A 16176-nucleotide genomic window follows, 5' to 3' on the forward strand; every position below is an offset into this window, starting at 1 on the left:
GGGAAGAGAGCTAGTTTGGCAGATCAATCAATCAATCAATCAATCGCATTTATTGAGTGCTTACTGTGTGCAGAGCAGTGTACTAAGCGTTTGGGAAGTACAAGTTGGCAACATATAGAGACAGTCCTTACTCAGCAGTGGGCTAACAGTGTAGAAGGGGGGAGACAGAGAACAAAACCAAACATATTAACAAAATAAAATAAATAGAATACATATGTACAAGTAAAATAAATAAATAAATAGAGTAATAAATATGTACAAACATATATACAGGTGCTGTGGAGAAGGGAAGGAGGTAAGATGGGGGATGGAGAGGGGGAGGAGGGGGAGAGGAAGGAGGGGGCTCAGTCTGGGAAGGCCTCCTGGAGGAGGTGAGCTCTCAGTAGGGCCTTGATGGGAGGAAGAGCGCTAGCTTGACAGATGGGCAGAGGGAGGGCATTCCAGGCCAGGGGGATGATGTGGTCCGGGGTTCGACAGCTGGACAGGCGAGAACGAGGCACAGTGAGGAGATTAGCAGCAGAGGAGCAGAGGGTGCGGGCTGGGTTGCAGAAGGAGAGAAGGGAGGTGAGGTAGGAGGGGGCGAGGTGATGGAGAGCCTTGAAGCCGGGGGTGAGGAGTTTCTGCCTGATGCACAGATTGACTGGTAGCCACTGGAGGCGGTGGTTGTGAGGAGAGAGGGCATTCCAGGCTAGAGGTAGGACATGGGCCAGGAGTCCACAGGGCACTAGGCAGTTCCCAAGCCAGGAATGGAAATGCCTCTGCTTGACTCTCCCTCCCACAGTTGAGACTGGTAGAGCACCCTATCTGCAGAGAACAGTGGAAATAGAAAGCCTCTACACCTATGGGCTGCAAAACCTTTGCTTTTGAGTCTCAGGAGATTCAGTCAGGGTGCGGGGATGGTGTTAGTGGCCCTAAATTGTCCATGGTAGCTGGCAGAAGAGAAATCTGACTTCACCCACTAATGCCTGTCTCTGATATTTTCTGTGGGGTGGTTGAAACCTGCCAAGATTTCCGCTCTGGAATTGCTTGTTGTGGTGCTGGTGAGGGAGGTTCTTCGCTTGTGACCAATTCTGGGACTCGAAGTAAAGGGAGAAAGGTCATAGGTATGTTCATCTCCTTTCCCACCCACTCTCTTGCTCCTTCACTGACTCCAAAATTCCTTTTATTATTCCGTTAGTTGTTTGGCAAAGACCTCAGTGGTTCTTGTGGGAGAAAGGAGTAGAAAGGAGTAGTCTGCTCAACAGTGGTGCCTGAAGCTGACAGGGACATAGCAGTGTCTTCTGTTGAGGAGGGTGTTTAGAGATATCCTGGTCCTCAGATTGCATCCTGCACCTCAGCCAGATATCTTTCAAAGTATGCTATTGTCTGCTGGGGTACCATCATCATCATCATCATCATCATCTGTGGTATTTATTGAGTACTTACTGTGTGCAGATCACTTTACTGAATGCTTGGGAAAATACAAAAGATTTAGTAGACACACCCCCTGCCCACAGAGAACTGCCCACAGTAAACAATGTCACCCCAGGAGGTATAGGACAAAGTTCCCATAGTTTCTAAAGTTTCCAGGGATTCAAAGTTTGATTCCAAAGCAATGTTATCCAAGCTTTTCATCCTATGGTAAGGACAGGCACAATACACACAGTTGATAAGTGGCATGATTCAGATGCCACCTAAATGGTCTCCAGACACATTCAATTTCCCTTAGCAAATGAGATTTCTGATTTACTTACTTCACAGCAAACAGCTTTAAATTACTAGAGGGAAAGAATTCCAGGGGAGGTTTGAAAACTAATTCTGTGTGGTTTCAGGTTGAATAAAATTTGGTCATCTTGCATAGAGATTTGGTTTTAGATCTTTGGATTAGGTGGCAGCCTTGCAAGCAGGAACAACAAATGTCAGCCTACAAATATATCACCAGCCCTGGCTCAGATTCCTAGCGTTCTAATGTTTATAGTGACAGTGGAAATTTCTAAACCAGTCAATCATGCTGTGCTTTGCTAAATAGCAAAATAACATGTATGTATAGTCTCTAATTAGGTGCATATAAGCCACTCTTAAGCAGTTCCTCTGCAGCTTTATTTTGCTCCCAGTGTGCCCTCTCTCTCTCTGAAACTTTCCTTCTGGAAGGCATTTGCTATTCTAAAAGTGGTGAGCAACAGGAATCTGAAGGAATACAGAAGCACTGCTATGGACTATATTTTCCATTTTTATTAAAATTCCTCTTTGCCTGTAGCCTAATTTCTTTCAGTTCAGCAGCCTGTGAGTAAGAACCAATTTGCATGCCTGGATTCAGTATAACGATTTAGGGCAGAATTGTGACTTCAGTGTCATACATATTGGACTCCCTCTGATAGAGGATTCAAAAACCAAGCTTGGCATTGGATTCATAATAATTGTGGTATCTGTGAACATTCTTACTATATACCAAACACTGTACTAAACATTGAGATAGGTACACTGTAATCAGATTGAACACAGTTCAACTGGGGAGTGGCTTCTGCACTGTGATATTAGTGTTATTTTCACTGAAGTATAACCTAAACCAAAAACAAACAACCCAAAAAAATTAAACCACAGTTGTTTTTAAATAAGCATTAGAGTTTGGCTAATTAAATCCTTAAATTAAATCCGTGACATTTCTTTAAAAGATCAGTCACAGAAAGAACCTCTGACTGACTCTGCTTATAGGAATGTCCTTTTATGGGTTCCAGTCATTAAATGCACTGAGGGAATTTTTGGATCAGATATTCAAATATATACCAAATATATACCAAATGTATATATACCAAATTACACCAAATGTGTAATTTGGAGCTCTGATTGTGAGAATCAGCTTTTAGAATAAATGTGGGTGCATTCAATTATAGATGCTGTATTATACATGTTTGCCCATATGTATTGTTTGTTGAGTTGGTGTCTTATACTATAATTAGCACCCAAAGGCACAAACCTCATTCTATGCTCCAAAGAAACAACAGAAGTGAAAATTATCTTTCTCAACTTGAATGAGATCCTGACCACGGTCAGCAGGAAGAGACCTTTTCAGAAGCTTCTATCCATTTGTTTGCCATGGACAAGGGGTCTGCAAAGCCCTTTGACACATCTGTGAACTCTGAAGTGGCAATAAATGCTATTTCCAATTTAGGCCACTGTAAATTCAAGTAGCTTTTCTGATGGATCACAGATGCTTTTAGTTCATGCTGGAGTTGTATGACAAAAATGTGGAGCTCCTTCTATTCAATTGATGGGTAGATAAAGGACATCAAGATGTGAAAAGACTGAAAAACAGCAGTGGTATGTTGGGGAAGGAAGGGGCAGGATCCAAGGAGACTTTTAGAAAAAGCCCTTTCCTCATATGTCCTAACCTGCAAAGCTTGACCGGGCTGAACAAAGCTTCAGTTCCAGCAGACTGATTTCATTTCAAGACTTTGATGTTGGTGTTGCTGTTTTGTCTCCCTGATGCCGAGGGTGGGATGTAAGTGACACCAAGTCACTGCTCTAGCTGGATATGGTGTTTGTGGTGGATCTGCATCTGAAAACTGTAGAGAGGCTTGTGCAGTACTACAGGTCTGTAGACCTTCATTGCGGTCTGAACCCTGACACCACACTCTCTGACTATACAGTATCTTTCTGGAAATGGTTTTTCTTCGATTGTAATATGATGTGATGAATTGACTTGAACTTAACTCTTTCAGATAAAAAAAGTATTCTGTAGTCACTGAGAGGTATGAACAAAGGCTCCTAAACATAACAATCAGAGTTGAGACCATGGAGAAGACCAGCATTTCTTACAATGACCTGGACTTTGAGTTACTCAAGCTGGAAGTCAAGGAGATGCAGAGACTGGTCACCCAGATGAGAACCACTTTTGTTGGCAGCAGTGTAATTATTGATCAACTGGAAATATAGGTAAGGCATTAGCCAGTCTGGCTTCAGCTCCTGGCTCCTGAAATGAGAAATGCAACTTACTTCAATCATATTTATTGAGCACTTACTGTGTGCAGAGCACTATACTAACTGCTTAAAAATTACTATATGCCAAGCACGGTTCTAAGCACTGAGGGAGATACAAGGTAATCACATTGTCCCATGTGGGGCTCACAGTCTTAATCCCCATTTCACAGATGAGGTAACTGAGGCAAAGAGAAGTTAAATGACTTACCCAAAGCCACACAGCTGATAAGTAGTGGATCCGGGATTAGAACCCACAACTTCTGACTCCCAAACCCGTGCTCTTTCCACAGAGCCACGCTGCTTCTTTACTCCTTCTCAAATGCTACTTCTTTCCCACTGTGCCTGAAGATTTTTATAGCACTACAACAATTGTGATCACTTTCAATTTACAAAGGGAACTCTTTAAAACAGTTTGGGGACCAGATCTTGTATGCACTCTTGATTCGGCTCTGCTCTGCCCAGCACTGTATGGTTTCCAAGCCTGTTGCCTTCAGCTGTGATCTGGGATTGGCCTACAATGTCTTCCCCTGTGATTATATGTGTGTTGCTGTCCACTACATATGCTTTATTGTCTCCCACGTCCACACACACGAGCATACACACAAACACACTCACACACTCACACACAGAGACATTTTATTAAATAAAAGCCTGTTCTCAACTACAAATGACCCTAATGAGGGTTATGTTTGAGCCTAGTCTTTGAATTTTGGCCTGGGGCTGAAATATTGAATGAACAACAAATGTGACCTAGTGGATTTAGTAACATCCAGGAATCAGAGGCCTGAAAGACAGAGAACTTTGTTTCTAATCCCAGATCCACCACTTTTTAAGTTATTAATGGTATTTGTTAAGCACTTACTATGTGTGAGGCACTGAATGAAGTGCTGAGATAGATACATTATAATTAGGTTGGACACAGTCCATGTCCCACTTGAGGCTCACTGTCTTAATCCCCATTTTACAAATTAGGTAACTGAGACACAAAGAAATTAAGAGACTTGCCTAAAGTCACACAACAGGAAAGTGGTGGAGTTGGGATTAGAACCCAGGTCCTAATGACTTCCAGGCCCATGTGCCATTCACTAGGCCACGTTTCTTCTCTACTGTGACTTCGGGCAAGCCACTTAGCTTCTTTGGGCCTCAGAAACCTCATCTGCAAAATGGCACTTAAATCCTCTTCCTTCCAACACTCTGTGAATCCCATGTGGGACAGCGCTGTGTTCGACCTGATTACCTCGTATGGATTCCAGCACTTAGGACAGTGCCTAATACATTGTAAGTGCTTGCTTAACAAGTATCATCAAAGAAAAAAAATAAAGAGCAACATATCTTCCTATTGGTCAAGTGGGGTAGAAATGCCCAACATTTGTTTGGTCTTTCCAAGACTGAACAAGGGTAGACATTCAGGAACCTGACTAATGTGAGCTCCCAGTTTTGAGGTTACTTGGAAACATTTACTTGAAATTTGTGCCTCAGAATCTCTGGCTCTGTGCCCGTTTTTAATTATGACTCTGCAGATGTCCCTTAGCCCTAGCATGTCTTAGAATGTCTACCTATCTTACTCCTCAGCAGGATTGCTTTACAATTTAATTTTCAAAGCTATTAGGGTCTTCAGATGAGCAGTGCTACAATGTGCAATGTTCTCATCATTTATCTTAATAAAAAAAGTTACTCCTGGAACTAATTTATAAAGAGTTTCTAAAAAAGTAGCATTCATTAGTAACATGTATACAATATAGAATTAGTATACAAGAGTTTATTAGGAAATTATTATTAAAAGTAAGCTCTAATGGGCATTTATGGATGATAGAAAGAATATATAATATGCTATTAAAACTGTTCACTTTTTCTGCCATTTTTTTGGGGTCACACACACAGCTGCCTGCAATTTGACAGTTCTTCAAGATGATCCATATAATTTATTCTTCCAAGTGAAACAGCTTCAAAAACCCCTGGTGTGTTCTATGGCAGTGTTTCACTAAATGATAAATTCAGCTCTAGAATGTCTATGAAAGAAATTGCTCCATACCATAAAGTCACTCTGAGTTTTTATTTCCCTAGATCAAGAATATGACTCTGCTGGTGCAGGATCTGGAGTCCCTAGACAAAAACAATATCCTTACAATTAGTCAGAAAATTGCAGCTCTAAAGAACAGACTGAAGTAATGTGAAGAATCTAATAAGTAAAATGACCTAGTTCAAAATTTTCCACCAGTTAAGCATTCTTTTATTTATGATGGTAATAATGATAGTTATTATTTTTTTTATTGTGGTATTTGTTAAGCACTTATTATGTGCCAGGCACTGTATTGAGTACTGGGGTAGAGACAAGAAATCAGGTGCCACTTGGAGCTCACATTGTAATTAAGAGGGAGAAAGAATCCCCATTTTTCAGATGAGGAAACTGAGACACAGAAATGTTACGTGATTTGCCCAAGGTAACACAGCAGATACTTTCTGGAACTGGTATTTGAATTCAGGTCCTCTGACTTCCAGGACCATGCTTTTTCCACCAGGACATGCTGTTTCCTTATTTTTCATTTGGATTAGCTTGAAAGAAGTGAGGAAAAGGGGGAAATTCATAGATTTCAATTATTTACAGAAATCACAAAAGCAAAGATAAAATGAACTGATTTTTATGTACCACTGGGGTCTGACCAAGTGAACTAGAGACCTGGGATAAATTTGCTTTGCTGATGGCTGATGTGAAAATTTGCTGGACTGTTCCCAGTTGCAGAGAGAAGTCCATCCATTCCCAAGCAGACATTTAAGCGCAAGGCTTCTTGAGTCTCTGCATACTGCACTGACCCAAGCACCTTTCTTGAGAATATCTCTCAGATGGGGATAGAGCTAAGGGACAGAAGTTGGAAAAAACTTTTATGGTATTTGTCTTTTGGAAAAAATGTCATTAATTCCCATGGTAGTAGGGGTTACCCAGGAATATCAGGGGTAGGTCAGGGCGCATGACAGCAGCTGTTGCTCCAGGAAGCATGACTGAGTTGGAAAGAACATAGGCTCAAAGACTTGGCAACAAAAAGTGAAAGGACATGGCAAAATCCACACTCTGGGTCAGTGGAAGTTCTGGGAATCAAACCCAGTTCCTAGGACTCAGTTGCCAGAAATGTGTTTGACTGGCACTTTCCATTCCTAGCAGCTACAAAACCTGAATCATTCGCACAGTGAGAGTGGAGTACCAAGGCCATCTTAATTATCTTAGTTATCTTAAGTATCAGTACTTCGTCTCCCTTGATCTCAGCTCCTGTTGATGAGTTCAATTTTCTGAGAGCTCACCTCCTCCAAGAGGCCTTCCTAGACTTAGCCACCTCCTTCCTCTCCCCCTCCTTCCCCTCCCCATCCTCCTTACCTTACCTCCTTCCCTTCCCCACAGCACCTGTATATATGTATGTATGTTTGTACGTATTTATTACTCAATTTATTTATTTTATTTGTACACATTTATTCTATTTTGTTAATATGTTTTGTTTTGTTGTCTGTCTCCCCCTTCTAGACTGTGAGCCTACTGTTGGATAGGGACTGTCTCTATATGTCACCAACTTGTACTTCCCAAGCGATTAGTACAGTGCTCTGCACACAGCAAGCACTCAATAAATGCGAATGAATGAACGAATAATGTGGCATCCAAGTTTCGATGGACCTGGTTGGGACCTGGAACAATTGGGAAGTCAGGGAATCTCAGGGAAATGTTCTAGATTTGGGCTAATTTGACTCCAATTGGGCATATTTTGGCAGAAATCTCAGCCACATTATGTTGTCATGTCATGCTTGGGGCCGTTTTAACCACTTGACATCATATGCATCTTGGAGTCCAGATTTTTGGGATGCCAACCCTGGCTACTCTAGCAGGGAATGATCCCCAGGAAGTCAGAAGAATTGCAAACATTTTTGCACTAAGAAATATTTGTATTTTGGGGCATTTTTGCTTTATGTGTCGTCAGGTTCTCTGTGTGTGTTGATTCAGCATATGCATAGTGAAGAATAAGTCCATGTTTGATTTCTGAAAATAGAAAAGCTTGCTCTCTCCTCCCCAGAAACTTTTACCCTAGTTTTTACTGTACCAATGATTTTTCTTAACCAAAAATTATTATTGCTCAGTGGAGACCGAAAACCCAGAGATGGGACAGAGAAAGTTTTACTTGAAAGTAGGGGTAAAATGAAATGAGCAGTTTTAAAAAATTTCCTAGTAAAGCACTCCTGGGCTTTGAATACCACCCTAATCCTAGGTCAGTTGCTTAAACAAATTGGATCCAGATTTCCTCAAACAAATTGGACCAAGTTTTATTTTCACTTTCCCAACAACCTTGGGTGTACCTGAATTCTTGGCAAACCACTTGGTCCTTCTCCAGCTTGAGTTAATATTATATTTATGAGATTTATATTAAAGTGACTTTTTGTCATGTTTTTAAATCAATTTCTCCCTCTCTATTTTTGCTTGGCTTGGTTGATAATGTAGACTTGAGAGTACTTGAAGCACCTCCAGAAAGCCAAAAAAAAAAACAAAACTCTGTTGAGAGTTCACGGTTTTTCACTATTGCAGGACTTTAAACATCTATCCTGGATGACTGGCCATTCTAGAAATGGCCAAAGAAACAGAGTTTGGGTCAGACTGTTTTTAAATCGGTGGCTGATTACTATTTTGACTGCCTGTTTAGAGTTGCAATTCAGTAAACATATTTTTAAATAGCAGAGTGTCATTTGTTAATTCTGCAAATTTACATTGTCTCCATTCTAAATTTATATTTCGTTTCTTAGAACTTCAAACAAAATAATCTGCCTCATTTCATCAAATTTTCCAAATCAACCAACTAGACATTCTTTGTGTGGGATTTAAGATGTATTTAATAGTAATAGATCAAGAGCAGACACTGTCATGCTTGGCTATAGTCAGCCTGAACGGAGCTGGGTTGGCTGATCTAGAATTTAGAGGCCAATGTATCCTGATTGCTCTGCACTACATTCTCAGTTACTCAGTACATTTTCCTGGATGTTCATATACTTGAGAATTGGACTCCCTTTAGCCTTTTCCTAGCACTTTATACCAATTTAATTGCCTGATCCTCATAACCTCTTTGAATGGTCATTTACTGCTTAATTCCCCACTGGCCCAGAGGTAAGAACCTAGATTCAGTGATCTGCCTGGTCTGGAAAATGAAGTTGTGGTAAAATCGGGTTTAACATTCTCATGTGGTTTTTTTACTCAAGCCTGCCGAAGTGGATCTTTGCAAAACAACAGCCTTCACAGTCAGGGTGGTGTTTCTGTACAGCACCATTAAATGGGGCATCCGAGGATCTTGCCAAGTGGGGAAGTGTCATCTGCATGATGCACAGATAAAGAGAACATCGATGATTAAGAACGTGCTTGGGTGGAAAGACTTTGCACTCCAATCCATTTAGTAGTCCCCTGCCTTTATTGATTTAAAAAAATCATGTGGGTAAAAAGGCACTTTGGTGTTTTCTGCAGTTTTATTCCCCTACTACCTTCTTCCAGCTCTTCATCTGATCTAGGTATCATAATAATAATAATAATAATAATAATAATAGCATTTGTTAACTGCATACTATGTGCAAAACACTGTTCTAAGTGCTGGTAATAATAACAATAATTGGGGTATTTGCCAAGTGCTGACCAAGTACATTTTGGGTTGTGTTATGTAGATAGGGCAGTGTGTTCCAGAAAAATAAAAAAAGGAAGTACACATTTTCTATTTGTGTTGAAGTCTAGCAGGTGGCTTTTTTACCACTGTTATTTTAAAGCAAACCCTGACTGTTCTGTGTGGCAGTGTTTGGTCACACAGTTGGGATGATTTCCAGGCAACACCAACATCTTTCCTGCAATGACTGAGCCCCTTCTGTGTGCCAAGCATTGTACTAGATTGTTGGAGAATATCCAATATAAGATAGAAGCACATACCCTGCCCTCAAGGAGTTTGCAATGAGATGGGGAAATTGGAAGATGAAAATGAAGAACATCAAAATGCCAGCAACAGCATAGCCTAGTGGAAAAAGCACATGCGTAGGAGTCAGAGAACCTGCATTCTCATCTTGACTGTGCTGTGTGACCCTGGACAGATTACTCAACTTCTCTGTACCTAGTTTCCTCATCTGTAAAGTGAGAATTCTCTCCTACTTAGACTCTGAGCCCTATGTGGGACAAGGACGGTCTCTGACTTGATTATCTTGAATTTACCCCAGCACTTAATATGGTGCTTGGCACACAGTAAGTTCCTAACAAATATTCTAATTCTTATTGTTATTATTATTTGCTCCAGGAGGTCCTGGTAGAGGTGTAGGGAAAGGGATTTGGAAAAGGAAATGGAGCAAAGGTACCACCAAGGAGAGAGATGGTGGTTAAGGGAAAATGATGGCAAGTTACACAGTGCATTAGCTAACATAGGGCCTTGCCTTATACTCTACTATTGCCTTATACTCTGCTATTTCCCCTATCTGTAATTGACTGTAAATTACTTGTTGGAAGGGATTATGTCTACTAAGTTTATTGCATTGTTCTCTCCAAAGTGTTTAGTACAGTGCACTACATATGGTAAGCACTCATTAAATACCATATATTATAAGATGTCAGAATATGGTTGAATTGATTTTCAATAGGCATTTCGTCTCATTGCATGATTGTACTGCTGAGGGGAAGAGGACAGTCTTTGACCTGAAACCTCATAATAATGTTTGTTCAAGTCACGTGCATTACAACTCAAGAAATGACACAGCAATCTTCTCTTTTTTTTTTTGGAAAATTCTCTCCAAGGTTCAAATAAGAAGCCAGTGCAGGGTTAGATTAAGAAAACAACTGAGACTCCTTTGAACTGGCAGGAAAGATAACTAACTTGCTACTAAAGAGTAAAGCATAAATAAAAATCTTCGAAGTGATTTCAAAAGGAAAATCAAGTTTAAATCACATAGAACCCCAAATAGTTTTGCTATTAAACTGAACACTGACTAACTTTATTTTAATAATTCATGCAATGTTTCATAAACAAAAGCAAACAAGCATTCATCTGAGAGATCACTTTTAGAGAAAAAATAATAATTTATACCTTTTTTGTGAAGTCTGTCTCTTTGCTGAACACACTTTTGTTTTTTATTCTTGAACCAGTCAATGAATTATTGAGAGAAACCCAGGATTCTGTAGTTTAATCATATGCAAAATTATTTGAGGTTGGGTTCAGAGAAATTTCAATCCTCTTTACCTGTGGCAGTGGTCGGAAGGTTTTATTACACAATCGAAAATTTGAAAGCAACATTAATAGCTGTGTATTTAATCCTAGGGCTAAAAGAGCAGAAATTTAAAAAATGAAGGGAAGACCCTTGGTAATAGTTTCATCTTAATATAAATGATCAAGCACCAGAGCAATTATTTTTAGGCTGTGCTCGGCTCCTTGTAACAAACCCATTAGATGGTAAGATTTCCCAGGGCAGGGCCACTGCCTTTTACTTTTATTGTCTTTTACCAATAGCCTAGTCCAGTGTTCTGGCCAGGGATTTTCTGGGTGAAGACCTTCATTCTTTCATTCATTCATTCAGTCACATTTATTGAGTGCTTACTGTGTACAAAGCACTCACTGTACCAAGTGCTTGGGAGAGTACAATATAGCAATTAACAGGTACATTCCCAGTCCAAAATGATCTTACAGTCTGGAGGGCTAGGGTTCACCATTTGCAACTACACTTGCATATTATGTTCCCAAATTAACTTTGGTCTCAATCTTTCAGGCTATTTCAAGTAAATGGGATTTTTAGAGAAGGCAAATTATTTTTGTGTTATTTACAGATTTAGAGTAGGGAGAGCATTTCAAGAAGATAATGCTCGTGGATGAATGAATGGATGAAGTGTTTGGGTCTTTGCTCTTGGCTTCTCTTTTCTTCATGCATCTACCCATCTTTCCTTTTCTCTTTTCCTGCCTATCTGCAAATTATTTTGTGTCTATCTTCCCAGTTAGATTGTTAATCAGGTGAGAAGGGATTGTGTTTTGTGCCTCTATTTGTACTCTCTGGAAAATTTAGTACAATGATTTGCACACAGTACGTGCTGAATAAATACTACTGATTGATTTATTGATGGATTGAATCATGATCTTCAAGCTGCAAAGTACAGTTCATTCATTCAGTCATACTTATTGAGTGCTTACTGTGTGCAGAGCACTGTACTAAGTGCTTGGAAAGTACACTTTGGGATAATAATGATGGTATTTGTTAAGCACTTACTATGTGCAAAGCACTGTTCTGAGTGCTAGGATAGATACAAGGTTTTCAGGTTGTCCCACTTGGGGCTCACAGTCTTAATCCCCATTTTACTGATGAGGAAACTGAGGCACAGAGAATAATAATAATAATAATAATAATAATAATAATAATAATAACGATGGCATTTATTAAGCGCTTACTATGTGCAAAGCACTGTTCTAAGCACTGGAGAGATTACAAGGTGCTCAGGTTGTCCCATGGGGGGCTCACAGTCTTAATCCCCATTTTACAGATGAGGGAATTTAGGCCCAGAGAAGTAAAGTGACTTGCCAAAAGTCACACAGCTGACAAGTGGTGGACTTGAGATTAGAACCCACTACCTCTGACTCCCAAGCCTGTGCTCTTTCCACTAAGCCGTGCTGCTTCTCATGTACTTACAGCTAATGTACAGTGTGACTAGGGCAGCACTTTCTCCCTTTCCAGTTTGCTTCATGTGATGAAGATCACAAATGTTTTGCTAATTAGATTTCCTCTACTATGTACTAAGAGAAAGACTGAAATAGGTCTTGGATAGAAAATGGTTAGTAAATGGGCTATGTAGTTATAGGGATAATGGCTGAATTCCACTTGCTGAAGGTCATGGTCTCTAAGTGGAAGAGATTCAATTGTGAACAGAAATTTAAAGGTCACATGCATAACCCAAGTCACACTGTAGTACTAATGCGCATAGACTATGGTCCTTCTCCAGTATATTGGCTCTTCCCTACAGATTTTCTGGAAATCGACCTGAATTCCACCAAGTCTACACCTATATATTACGTCCCTAAATTCACTTTGGCCTCAATCTTTCAGACGGTTTCAAGTAAATGGACTTTTATATCATATGGGTAATCTGCTTTTCTGTTATTTAGACAGACTAGGTTGAGCATTTCATGGGGCAGAGCATAATGATTTTGTATATAATTATACAGTCAGCTCTCCTATAACACAGGGGTCATGTTCTTCAGGGTTGTCGATTGAGGGAAACTCATGTTATAATAACCACAATTGACTGATGCCATATAGAAGAGCAAAACCATTTCATCCAACATCTCATCTAGTTCTAATCAGACAGGCACGTGTTGTTGGAAGAATGTTCCCTAAAGATTTCATGTCATGTTCTACCTTGGGAAAACACATGCTATGAGGAGCACTCACCATACTCTTTTTTGGAAACCTAAGATTTGGTGGGTCCTGGAATGAGTTCTAGCTCTCAAATCAGTAAAATACCAATGGAAATGATGGCAGAATGTGAAGTCTGGCTAGACACTTGGCTTGGAAGGACAAAAACAGTGAATTGGAGAATAGCGGGCATAGAGAGCAGAGAGATAAGATGGGGGTGAATTAGTAGAGAGCCTTGATGTCAATTGTGAGTTTGTGTTAGATGTAGAAGGACTCAGGGAGCCAGTGGAGAGTTTGATGAGTGGAGAGACGTGTGGTTGAAAGTTGCTTCAATAAGATGATTAATACAGCAATTGAGGGGGAAGAGGCTGAAGGCAGGAAGAACAACGAGGAGGTCAATACAATAGTCTAACTGTGATTATGACCGGGGCTTCTACCAGGGTAGTAGTTGTTTGGGTTGACTGAAAGTGAGGGATCTGAGAGTTGTTGTGTAGGAAGACCTGACTGGATTTGGCAATAGATCGACTGTGGCAGTTGCAAGACTGGAAGGGAAGAGCAGAGTAATAGTGAGTTCAAACAGTGAACTAAAACAAAACAAAATATTCTAGTAAACTTTAACATTGAAAACAGTCCCTTTACATTATCAATAAGGCTCAGCGGATATTGAAAGGCAGCAAATGAGCAAATAGATCAGTTTCATCGTCTCTTAGCAAAGCAGACAATACCGATATTTCTCAAAGAGGCTTTGCTGGTCTCTGAAGTGTCAATAATTGAGAACCACAGTTTGTATGACAGCATCTCCCATTAGAATAATAGGGTGAGGCTTGGTGCTGAGACTTTGGAACTAAGAACCTGCACAGAAATTATAGTGCTAATGGCTTGCTTGGTGCTACTGATGATGATGATGATGATGATGATGGTATTTGTTAATCACTTACTATGTGCCAAGCACTTTTCTAAGCTCTGGGGTAGATACAGGGTAATCAAGTTGTCCCACATGGGGCTCAGAGTCTTAATCTCCATTTTACAGATGAGGTAACTGAGGTTCAGAGAAGTTGAGTGACTTGCCCAAAGTCACACAGCTGACAAACTGTGGAGTTGGGATTAGAACCCATGACCTCTGACTCCCAACTCCTTTCCAGTAAGCCCTACTGCTTCTGCTACTGGCACTCTCTCCTCTCATCCTGGACAGTCCAGTTCCCACTGGGACCCAGAGTACAATGAGAGAGTAGGCAGGCAGGGATACAACACAGTGTGAAGGACTTGGGCAGATTTCACTCACATAAGCCTGGCAGAACCAGAACTTGATCCCAGGTCTCCAAATAATGCTGCCCTAGATCATCATTGTTATTAATACCTTTGCTTCTGGAAAACACTTCTGTGGTTCATATTGCTTCTTGGAACCTTATAACATTGGCACATTTTGAAAATGCTTTCCTTATTTTTCCCTTACTTACAGGTAGCTGTAATCATAGTGGCCTGGTAAACATCAGCAAACCTTCAATAATTCAGTTGAACTGGAAAGGTGTTTCCTACAAGTACGGTGCCTGGGGCAAAGCTTACTCTCCACTTACTCCAGAGAAAACTCTCTATTGGATTGCCCCTTTGAACACGAATGCGAGGTACTTGGAGTATTACAGGCTTCACAACTCCAACGATGATTTATTGTTGTTTAAAAACCCCCGAGATAACCGAATCACCTATGGAGAAGGCAGCGGCGCAGCAGTGTACAAGAATTCCATTTATATCCACTATTACAGTTCAAGGGATATCACCAAGGTTAACTTGACCACCAACGCCGTGGTTGTCCGGAAGACTCTCCCAGATGCTGCCTATAACAACCGTTTTTCCTATGCTGGTGCCAGTTGGGAAGATAAAGACCTTGCAGTAGACGAAAGTGGATTGTGGGTGATTTACGCCACTGAAGCCAGCACTGGTAATATTGTGATTAGTAAACTCAATGACACCACACTTGAGGTACTGAACACCTGGCAAAGTAAGCAGTATAAGCCATCCGTTTCCTATGCCTTCATTGTATGTGGGGTGCTGTATGCTAGTCGTGCAGTCAACACCAGACAAGATGAAATTTTTTATACCTATGACAAACACTGGGCAAGAGGGAAGAATGAGTATACTTATGGATAAAATGTTAGAAAAACTGACAGGTATCAACTACAACCCCCAAGACCACAATCTTTATGTCTGTAATGAAGGTTACCTGGTGACCTACGACCTTAGCTTTCAAACTACCTTACAGTGACAGTCTTAGGGACAAACTCATGAGAGGTGTGGAATTTCTTTTGATAAGATGAATGCATCTTTGCCTTTGAAATTTACTCACTTTTCTAAAATACATAAGGTGGCCCAAGAGTTTATTGAATGTTACTATTTGGGTCAATGTTGATATTGGCAAAAATTTGATAACTCAAATTTAATATTCTTTTTACACTGGTAAAATGATTGATTGAAGATTTCAATCAATCAATCAATCAATCATATTTATTGAGCACTTACTGTGTGCAGAGCACTGTACTAAGCGCTTGGGAAGTACAAGCTGGCAACATATAGAGACAGTCCCTACCCAAGAGTGGGCTCACAGTCTAGAAGGGGGAGACAGAGAACAAAACCAAACATATTAACAAAATGAAATGAATAGAATAGATATGTACAAGTAAAATAAATAAATAAATAGAGTAATAAATATATACAAACATATATACATATATACAGGTGCTGCGGGGAAGGGAAGGAGGTTAGATGGGGGGATGGAGAGGGGGACGAGGGGGAGAGGAAGGAGGGGGCTCAGTCTGGGAAGGCCTCCTGAAGGAGGTGAGCTTTCAG

General features: G+C 40.4%; 1 pseudogene; it reads left to right on the forward strand.

The window, feature by feature from the left end:
* Window positions 1–961: 961 nt before the first annotated feature.
* On the forward strand, window positions 962–15595 carry LOC119925390 (annotated as a pseudogene).
* The last annotated feature ends 581 nt before the right edge of the window (window positions 15596–16176 follow it).

Source organism: Tachyglossus aculeatus, chromosome 3 (genome assembly GCF_015852505.1).
Source record: "Tachyglossus aculeatus isolate mTacAcu1 chromosome 3, mTacAcu1.pri, whole genome shotgun sequence".
NCBI lineage: Eukaryota > Metazoa > Chordata > Mammalia > Monotremata > Tachyglossidae > Tachyglossus > Tachyglossus aculeatus.